Source organism: Aegilops tauschii, chromosome 5, assembly GCF_002575655.3.
Source record: "Aegilops tauschii subsp. strangulata cultivar AL8/78 chromosome 5, Aet v6.0, whole genome shotgun sequence".
Lineage (NCBI taxonomy): Eukaryota > Viridiplantae > Streptophyta > Magnoliopsida > Poales > Poaceae > Aegilops > Aegilops tauschii.
Genome location: NC_053039.3, coordinates 492,628,827 through 492,638,144, shown reverse-complemented (window position 1 = coordinate 492,638,144; position 9,318 = coordinate 492,628,827).

Below are 9,318 nucleotides of genomic sequence, written 5' to 3'. Positions count from 1 at the left end.
AGGGAACAACGTATGTTGTTATGCGGTTTGACCGATAAAGATCTTCATAGAATATGTAGGAGCCAATATGAGCATCCAGGTTCCGCTATTAGTTATTGACCAGAGACGTGTCTCGGTCATGTCTACATAGTTCTCGAATCCGTAGGGTCCGCACGCTTAACGTTCGGTGACGATCGTATTATGAGTTTATGTGTTTTGATGTACCAAAGATACTTAGGAGACCCGGATGTGATCACGGACATGACGAGGAGTCTCGAAATGGTCGAGACATAAAGATTGATATATTGGACGACTATATTCGGACACCGGATGAGTTCCGGGGGTCACCGGATATTTATCGGAGTGCCGGTGGGTTATCGGAACCCCCGGGGGAACTAATGGGCCAACATGGGCCTTGTCGGAGAGAGAGGAGAGGGCCTAGGGATGGCTGCGCCCCCCCCTTGGGAGTCCGAATTGGACAAGGAGGGGGGGCGGCGCCCCCTCTTTCCTCCCTCTCTCCCTCTCCTTCCTTCCCACTTCCTCCTTCCTAGTTGGACTAGGAAAGGGGAGTCCTACTCCCACTAGGAGGAGCACTCCCCCCTCTCCTTGGCGCGCCCCAAGGCCGGCCGGCCTCCCCCTTGCTCCTTTATATACGGGGGCAGGGGACACCCTAGGACACACAAGTTGATTGTTCCAAGCCGTGTGCGGTGCCCCCCTCCACGATATTCCACCTCGGTCATATCGTTGCAGTGCTTAGGCGAAGCCCTGCGCCGGTAGCTTCATCACGCCGTCGTGCTGACGAAGCTCTCCCTCGACACTCTGCTGGATTGTGAGTTCGTGGAGCGTCACCGAGCTGAACGTGTGCAGATCACGGAGGTGTCGTACGTTCGGTACTAGGATCGGTCGATCGTGAAGACGTACGACTACATCAACCGTGTTTTCATAATGCTTCCGCTTACGGTCTACGAGGGTACGTGGACAACACTCTCCCCTCTCGTTGCTATGCATCACCATGATCTTGCGTGTGCGTAGGAATTTTTTTGAAATTACTACGTTCCCCAATAGTGGTATCCGAGCCAGGTTTATGCGTAGATGTTATATGCACGAGTAGAACACAAGTGAGTTGCGATACTAGTCATACTGCTTACCAGCATGTCATACTTTGATTCGGCGGTATTGTTGGATGAAGCGGCCCGGACCGACATTACGCGTACGCTTACGCGAGACTGGTTCTACCGACGTGCTTCGCACACAGGTGGCTGGCGGGTGTCAGTTTCTCCAACTTTAGTTGAATCGAGTGTGTCTACGCCCGGTCCTTGTTGAAGGTTAAAACAGCACATACTTGATGAAATATCGTTGTGGTTTTGATGCGTAGGTAAGAACGGTTCTTGCTCAGCCCGTAGCATCCACGTAAAACTTGCAAACAACAAAGTAGAGGACGTCTAACTTGTTTTTGCAGGGCATGTTGTGATGTGATATGGTGAAGACATGATGCTAAATTTTATTGTATGAGATGATCATGTTTTGTAACGGAGTTATCGGCAACTGGCAGGAGCCATATGGTTGTCGCTTTATTGTATGAAATGCAATCGCCATGTAATTGCTTTACTTTATCACTAAGCGGTAGCGATAGTCGTAGAAGCAATAGTTGGCGAGATGACAACAATGCTATGATGGACTTCAAGGTGTCGCGCCGGTGACGATGGTGATCATGACGGTGCTTTGGAGATGGAGATCAAAGGCACAAGATGATGATGGCCATATCATATCACTTATATTGATTGCATGTGATGTTTATCTTTTATGCATCTTATTTTGCTTAGTTTGGCGGTAGCATTATAAGATGATCTCTCACTAAATTTCAAGGTACAAGTGTTCTCCCTGAGTATGCACCGTTGCGAAAGTCCGTCGTGCTGAGACACCATGTGATGATCGGGTGTGATAAGCTCTACGTTCACATACAACGGGTGCAAGCCAGTTTTGCACACGCAGAATACTCGGGTTAAACTTGACGAGCCTAGCATATACAGATATGGCCTCGGAACACTGAGACCGAAAGGTCGAGCGTGAATCATATAGTAGATATGATCAACATAGTGATTTTCACCATTGAAAACTACTCCATCTCACGTGATGATCGGACATGGTTTAGTTGATACGGATCACGTGGTCACTTAGATGATTAGAGGGATGTCTATCTAAGTGGTAGTTCTTAAGTAATTTGATTAATTGAACTTTAATTTATCATGAACTTAGTACCTGATAGTATATTGCATGTCTATGTTGTTGTAGATAGATGGCCCGTGCTGTTGTTCCATTGAATTTTAATGCGTTCCTAGAGAAAGCTAAGTTGAAAGATGATGGTAGCAACTACACGGACTGGGTCCGTAACTTGAGGATTATCCTCATTGCTGCATAGAAGAATTACGTCCTGGAAGCACCGCTAGGTGCCAAACCCGCTGCAGGAGCAATGCCAGATGTTATTAACGTCTGGCAGAGCAAAGCTGATGACTACTCGATAGTTCAGTGTGCCATGCTTTACGGCTTAGAACCGGGACTTCAATGATGTTTTGAACGTCATGGAGCATATGAGATGTTCCAGGAGTTGAAGTTAATATTTCAAGCAAATGCCCGGATTGAGAGATATGAAGTCTCCAATAAGTTCTACAGTTGCAAGATGGAGGAGAATAGTTCTGTCAGTGAGCATATACTCAAAATGTCTGGGTATAACAATCACTTGATTCAACTGGGAGTTAATCTTCCAGATGATAGTGTCATTGACAGAATTCTTCAATCACTGCCACCAAGCTACAAGAGCTTCGTGATGAACTATAACATGCAAGGGATGGATAAGACAATTCCCGAGCTCTTCGCGATGCTAAAGGCTGCAGAGGTAGAAATCAAGAAGGAGCATCAAGTGTTAATGGTCAATAAGACCACCAGTTTCAAGAAAAAGGGTAAAGGGAAGAAGGGGAACTTCAAGAAGAACGGCAAGCAAGTTGCTGCTCAAGTGAAGAAACCCAAGTCTGGACCTAAGCCTGAGACTGAGTGCTTCTACTGCAAAGGGACTGGTCACTGGAAGCGGAACTGCCCCAAGTATTTGGTGGATAAGAAGGATGGCAAGGTGAACAAAGGTATATGTGATATACATGTTATTGATGTGTACCTTACTAATGCTCGCATTAGCACTTGGGTATTTGATACTGGTTCTGTTGCTAATATTTGCAACTCAAAACAGGGACTACGGATTAAGCGAAGATTGGCTAAGGATGAGGTGACGATGCGCGTGGGAAATGGTTCCAAAGTCGATGTGATCGCGGTCGGCACGCTACCTCTACATCTACCTTCGGGATTAGTTTTAGACCTGAATAATTGTTATTTGGTGCCAGCGTTGAGCATGAACATTATATCTGGATCTTGTTTGATGCGAGACGGTTATTCATTTAAATCAGAGAATAATGGTTGTTCTATTTATATGAGTAATATCTTTTATGGTCATGCACCCTTGAAGAGTGGTCTATTTATATTGAATCTCGATAGTAGAGATACACATATTCATAATATTGAAGCCAAAAGATGTAGAGTTGATAATGATAGTGCAACTTATTTGTGGCACTGCCGTTTAGGTCATATTGGTGTAAAGCGCATGAAGAAACTCCATTCTGATGGACTTTTGGAATCACTTGATTACGAATCACTTGATACTTGCGAACCATGCCTCATGGGCAAGATGACTAAAACGCCGTTCTCCGGAACAATGGAGAGAGCAACAGATTTGTTGGAAATCATACATACTGATGTATGTGGTCCGATGAATGTTGATGCTCGCGGCGGGTATCGTTATTTCCTCACCTTCACAGATGATTTGAGCAGATATGGGTATATCTACTTAATGAAGCATAAGTCTGAAACATTTGAAAAGTTCAAAGAATTTCAGAGTGAAGTGGAAAATCATCGTAACAAGAAAATAAAGTTTCTACGATCTGATCGTGGAGGAGAATATTTGAGTTACGAGTTTGGTCTTCATTTGAAACAATGCAGAATAGTTTCGCAACTCACGCCACCTGGAACACCACAGTTTAATGGTGTGTCCGAACGTCGTAATCGTACTTTACCAGATATGGTGCGATCTATGATGTCTCTTACTGATTTACCGCTATCATTTTGGGGTCATGCTTTAGAGACAGCTGCATTCATGTTAAATAGGGCACCATCTAAATCTGTTGAGACGACACCTTATGAACTATAGTTTGGCAAGAAACCAAAGTTGTCGTTTCTTAAAGTTTGGGGTTGCGATGCTTATGTGAAAAAGCTTCAACCTGATAAGCTCGAACCCAAATCGGAGAAATGTGTCTTCATAGGATACCCAAAGGAGACGGTTGGTTACACCTTCTATCACAGATCCGAAGGCAAGACATTCGTTGCTAAGAATGGATCCTTTCTAGAGAAGGAGTTTCTCTCGAAAGAAGTGAGTGGGAGGAAAGTAGAACTTGATGAGGTAACTGTACCTGCTCCCTTATTGGAAAGTAGTTCATCACAGAAATCTATTCATGTGACTCCTACACCAATTAGTGAGGAAGCTAATGATGATGATCATGTAACTTTAGATCAAGTTACTACTGAACATCGTAGGTCAACCAGAGTAAGATCCGCACCAGAGTGGTATGGTAATCCTGTTCTGGAGGTCATGTTACTTGACCATGATGAACCTACAAACTATGAGGGAGCGACGATGAGCCCAGATCCGCAAAATGGCTTGAGGCCATGAAATCTGAGATGGGATCCATGTATGAGAACAAAGTGTGGACTTTGGTTGACTTGCCCGATGATCGGCAAGCCATCGAGAATAAATGGATCTTCAAGAAGAAGACTGACGCTGGCGGTAATGTTACTGTCTACAAAGCTCGACTTGTTGCGAAAGGTTTTCGACAAGTTCAAGGAGTTGACTACGATGAGACCTTCTCACCCGTAGCGATGCTTAAGTCCGTCCGAATCATGTTAGCAATTGCCGCATTTTATGATTATGAAATTTGGCAAATGGATGTAAAGACTGCATTCCTGAATGGATTTCTGGAATAAGAGTTGTATATGATGCAACCTGAAGGTTTTATCGATCCAAAGGATGCTAACAAAGTGTGCAAGCTCCAGCGATCCATTTATGGACTGGTGCAAGCATCTCGGAGTTGGAATAAACGTTTTGATAGTGTGATCAAAGCATATGGTTTTATACTGACTTTTGGAGAAGCCTGTATTTACAACAAAGTGAGTGGGAGCTCTGTAGCATTTCTAATATTATATGTGGATGACATATTGTTGATTGGAAATGATATAGAATTTCTGGATAGCATAAAAGGATACTTGAATAAGAGTTTTTCAATGAAAGACCTCGGTGAAGCTGCTTATATATTGGGCCTCAAGATCTATAGAGATAGGTCGAGACGCTTAATTGGACTTTCACAAAGCACATACCTTGATAAAGTTTTGAAGAAGTTCAAAATGGATCAAGCAAAGAAAGGGTTCTTGCCTGTGTTACAAGATGTGAAATTGAGTCAGACTCAATGCCCGACCACTGCAGAAGATAGAGAGAAAATGAAATGTGTTCCCTATGCTTCAGCCATAGGCTCTATCATGTATGCAATGCTATGTACCAGACCTGATGTGTGCCTTGCTATTAGTTTAGCAGGGAGGTACCAAAGTAATCCAGGAGTGGATCACTGGACAGCAGTCAAGAACATCCTGAAATACCTGAAAAGGACTAAGGATATGTGTGGAGGTGACAAAGAGCTCGTGTAAATGGTTACGTCGATGCAAGTTTTGACACTGATCCAGATGACTCTAAGTCACAAACCGGATACGTATTTATATTGGACGGTGGAGCTGTCAGTTGGTGCAGTTCTAAGCAAAGCGTCATGGCGGGATCTACGTGTGAAGCGGAGTACATAGTTGCTTCGGAAGCAGCAAATGAAGGAGTCTGGATGAAGGAGTTCATATCCGATCTAGGTGTCATACCTAGTACATCGGGTCCAATGAAAGTCTTTTGTGACAATACTGGTGCAATTGCCTTGGCAAAGGAATCCAGATTTCACAAGAGAAGCAAGCACATCAAGAGACGCTTCAATTCCATCCGCGATCAAGTCAAGGAGGGAGACATAGAGATTTGCAAGATACATACGGATCTGCATGTTGCATACCCGTTGACTAAGCCTCTCTCACGAGCAAAACATGATCAGCACCAAGACTCCATGGGTGTTTGAATCATTACTGTGTAATCTAGATTATTGACTCTAGTGCAAGTGGGAGACTGAAGGAAATATGCCCTAGAGGCAATAATAAAGTTGTTATTTATATTTCCTTATATCATGATAAATGTTTATTATTCATGCTAGAATTGTATTAACCGGAAACTTAGTACATGTGTGAATACATAGACAAACAGAGTGTCACTAGTTTGCCTCTACTTGACTAGCTCGTTGAATAAAAGATGGTTATGTTTCCTAGCCATAGACATGAGTTATCATTTGATTAACGGGATCACATCATTAGAGAATGATGTGATTGACTTGACCCATTCCGTTAGCTTAGCACTTGATCGTTTAGTATATTGCTATTGCTTTCTTCAAGATTATACATGTTCCTTTGACTATGAGATTATGCAACTCCCGAATACCGGAGGAACACTTTGTGTGCTACCAAACGTCACAACGTAACTGGGTGATTATAAAGGTGCTCTACAGGTGTCGCCAATGGTACTTGTTGAGTTGGCATAGATCAAGATTAGGATTTGTCACTCCGATTGTCGGAGAGGTATCTCTGGGCCCTCTCGGTAATGCACATCACTATAAACCTTGCAAGCAATGTGACTAATGAGTTAGTTGCGGGATGATGCATTACGGAGCAAGTAAAGAGACTTGCCAGTAACGAGATTGAACTAGGTATTGAGATACCGACGATCGAATCTCGGGCAAGTAACATACCGATGACAAAGGGAACAACGTATGTTGTTATGCGGTTTGACCGATAAAGATCTTCGTAGAATATGTAGGAGCCAATATGAGCATCCAGGTTCCGCTATTGGTAATTGACCGGAGACGTGTCTCGGTCATGTCTACATAGTTCTCGAACCCGTAGGGTCCGCACGCTTAACGTTCGGTGACGATCGTATTATGAGTTTATGTGTTTTGATGTACCGAAGATAGTTCGGAGTCCCGGATGTGATCACGGACATGACGAGGAGTCTCGAAATGGTCAAGACATAAAGATTGATATATTTGACGACTATATTCGGACACCGGATGAGTTCCGGGGGTCACCGGATATTTATCGGAGTGTCGGGGGGTTATCGGAACCCCCGGGGGAACTAATGGGCCAACATGGGCCTTGTGGGAGAGAGAGGAGAGGGCCTAGGGCTGGCCGCACCCCCCCCCCCCGTGGGAGTCCGAATTGGACAAGGAGGGAGGGCGGTGCCCCCTCTTTCCTCCCTCTCTCCCTCTCCTTCCTTCCCCCTTCCTCCTTCCTAGTAGGACTAGGAAAGGGGAGTCCTACTCCCACTAGGAGGAGGACTCCCCCCCTCTCCTTGGCGCGCCCCAAGGCCGGTCGGCCTCCCCCCTTGCTCCTTTATATACGGGGGCAGGGGGGCACCCTAGGACACACAAGTTGATTGTTTCAAGCCGTGTGCGGTGCCGCCCTCCACCGTATTCCACCTCGGTCATATCGTTGCAGTGCTTAGGCAAAGTCCTGCGCCGGTAGCTTCATCATCACCGTCATCACGCCGTCGTGCTGACGAAGCTCTCCCTCGACACTCTGCTGGATCGTGTATTCGTGGGACGTCACCGAGCTGAACGTGTGCAGATCGCGGAGGTGCCGTACGTTCGGTACTAGGATCGGTCGATCGTGAAGACGTACGACTACATAAACCGCGTTGTCATAACGCTTCCGCTTACGGTCTACAAGGGTACGTGGACAACACTCTCCCCTCTCGTTGCTATGCATCACCATGATCTTGCGTGTGCGTAGGATTTTTTTTTTGAAATTACTACGTTCCCCAACAATTCCTCCGGTATCCGGGAGTTGCATAATCTCATAGTCGAAGGAATATGTATTTGACATGAAGAAAGCAATAGCAATAAACTGAACGATCATTATGCTAAGCTAACGGATGGGTCGTGTCCATCACATCATTCTCATAATGATGTGATCCTGTTATAAAATGACAACACATGTCTATGGTTAGGAAACCTTAACCATCTTTGATCAACGAGCTAGTCTAGTAGAGGCTTACTAGGGACACGGTATTTGTTTATGTATTTACACATGTATTTAGGTTTCCGATCAATACAATTATAGCATGAATAATAAACCTTTTGTCATGAATAAGGAAATATAAAATAACAACTTTATTATTGCCTCTAGGCCATATTTTCTTCATCAACCATATTAGAGAGGGAGTGGTCGGCTATGATGACTATTTCGAGTGCAAAGAGGATGCCGTTGGAAAAATTGATTTCTCCTCTTATCAAAAATGCACTGCCGCCATCCGAATGCCTGCATATGGAGTGTCCGGTGATCTCATTGACGAGTACGCCCGTATGAGCCAGTTGAAAGAAATATGCCCTAGAGGCAATAATAAAGTATTATATATTTCCTTATATCATGCTAAATGTTTATTATTCATGCTACAATTGTATTAACCGGAAACATAATACATGTGTGAATACATAGACAAACAGAGTGTCACTAGTATGCCTCTACTTGACTAGCTCGTTAATCAAAGATGGTTATGTTTCCTAGCCATAGACATGAGTTGTCATTTGATTAACGGGATCACCTCATTAGGAGAATGACGTGATTGACTTGACCCATTACGTTAGCTTAGCACCCGATCGTTTAGTATGTTGCTATTGCTTTCTTCATGACTTATACATGTTCCTATGACTATGAGATTATGCAACTCCCGTTTACCGGAGGAACACTTTGTGTGCTACCAAACGTCACAATGTAACTGGGTGATTATAAAGGTGCTCTACAGGTGTCTCCAAAGGTACTTGTTGGGTTGGCGTATTTCGAGATTAGGATTTGTCACTCCGACTGTCGGAGAGGTATCTCTGGGCCCACTCGGTAATGCACATCACTATAAGCCTTGCAAGCATTGTGACTAATGAGTTAGTTGCGGGATGATGTATTAGGGAACGAGTAAAGAGACTTGCCGGTAACGAGATTGAACTAGGTATCGAGATACCGACGATCGAATCTCGGGCAAGTAACATACCGATGACAAAGGGAACAACGTATGTTGTTATGCGGTCTGACCGATAAAGATCTTCGTAGAATATGTGGGAGCCA